Below are 2,235 nucleotides of genomic sequence, written 5' to 3'. Positions count from 1 at the left end.
CCGTGTATCTGTGTTTGCACTGGGTGAAGAGCAGTAAACTGAGTGCAAACACAGATACACGGAGACTGGAGCGCAAAGCAGCCGTGAAGATCAGTCGACTCATCCACTCTCAGCAGTGCTTCAATGTTAGCGTAATGGACGGATTTAAAACTTCAGTACCGGGACAACCTTATTACAGATAACACGAGGGTGTCCTGCAGAGGACTGCAGTGTTTTATCACTCACTAGGTTACATAGGCTGAAGCAGGAAGCGTCCCCACGGTGTTTAAACTGGTGCCATAACTGAAGCCTAGGAGGACACATTCAGTATATTACTTCTACAGAGTAATGTTGTGTGATGTTGGTTTGATGCTAATTGTTTTTTAATTGTTTAAATTAAACGTACGGAATGATATTAAAGTAATGTTACAAACCATTTCTGCATTTTGAAATCTCTGCCACAGCCTGGAGGTTTGTAGTACGCAGCATGTTACTGCAATGTTTACAGTTCTGGTCCTATACTCCCCGGGTTTCTTCCCACCGCAGCCTCGATTTTGTTCTTTAAAATGGCGGCCGCGTAAAATAAGCGTGTTATGTAGTGCTTTTGATTTGAGACCATTTGTTGATGGACATACATAAAAAGACAGTAGTCCGGTAATCTGTGTAATGCTACTTAAAATGTTAGATGTACAGTAAAAAGTGCAAATTTTTCATTTCATTTAGAGCATCACCATTGAAAAGAAGCGTGAGTGCATCCTGAAAGCCTTAGTGGTCTACTTAAATGAAGATCCTTCAAACCTAGTGAAGGAGTACATGGTAAGTTATTTACATTTTTAAAGAAGCATTTAGTATTTTCTCTAAAACCATCACTCCTTTCACCGTTGAGCTTTTGGTAGATGTTTTATTTTGTACTTTACATTTTTAGGACACTGAACATGATGAAGCAGAAATCTTCATGAGCAACACAACTCTCGGAATATATGCCATCAAACATGAAGGGACAGGGGTTGCAGATCCATACGAAGATGTTGGTGTCATCGTCGAAGGCGTTCAAGTTCTTGAAAACTTGGACAATGTAGCCAATGCATGTTCGATGATCATTAGTCTAATTTATGCATTAAACCTGGCTTACCCCAAGGATTTGAGATATACTTTTGAATGGTTTCAAAAGATTTTCATGGAACTCGATGCCAACAAGTTATCAAACAAGGTCCAGGTGTTAAAAAATAAACTTCTTTCATAGGCACCTTAACCTTCAGATGCAAGGTCTGAGAAGCAAGTCTTATGTTTTTTTTTCATAATGTTGCTCTGTCTGTTGCACTACATTTTTTTAATTCAATGATGGCAAGATGATATCTTTACAAATATTTACTTTATCTTTTGCTATCAGATGTTAATCTTCATTTGAATACCTGCGATGTTGATAGCTGTTTTTTTTTGTTTTGTTTTTGTTTTACTAAAGAAGACTATAATATCCAAGTCTATTTTTGTAAATCGTTTATTTTAAAAGACAGAATTCTTTTATTTAGATTTTTACTTGCAATATTGTTTTTGTAACTTGTAATAAGTAAAGATTCATTTTATTTTGAAAACTGAAGATTTTGGTGAAAATGTTATTGTTGAAAAAAAATTTAAACAGTGTAAAAATGTTATTCTGTTTTCAAATGTTATTCTTTCTATGAAAAAACAAGTGTTACCTGATTTTTTCAGTTTCAAGAAAGTATACTTTGTACGGTTATGCTTATACTGTTAAAGAAGGCTGTTAATTTTTCCAAGTATAAAAAAAACATTTTGTAAATCCTTTAATTTAAAAGCTGCATGTTTTTATTTACTTTGCACTTATATTATTATTTTAACAGTACTAAAATTAACAATGAAATACGTTAAGATTACTATTATTTTTGAAAAGTAAACCAGAATGTAGCTTTTGACAAATATTTTATGATTAGAAGAATGTGAACACTATAAATGTTCATCATAAAACATTGTGAAAATGTTATTTAATAAACTCAGTGAAATTGAAAATGATTGTTTTTTTATTTGTTTAAATAATTGAATTTAAATAACTAAAAGGATTAAAACAAAATCATGAATGTTACATTGATTGAACTAATCAAAATAACTTAATAACTTAAATAACTCAAATAATCTGAATTTTTTTTTTCTTTGGTTAAACATAACAATATAAATTTTAGAATAGTTGAACTTAATTAACTAGAGAGATTAAAACAAAACAATGAATGTTATGTTGACTGA

The sequence above is a fragment of the Danio aesculapii genome, chromosome 4 (assembly GCF_903798145.1).
Source record: "Danio aesculapii chromosome 4, fDanAes4.1, whole genome shotgun sequence".
Classification (NCBI taxonomy): Eukaryota; Metazoa; Chordata; class Actinopteri; order Cypriniformes; family Danionidae; genus Danio; species Danio aesculapii.
The sequence above is the reverse complement of the archived record's forward strand: the minus strand, read 5'-3'. Positions refer to the sequence as shown.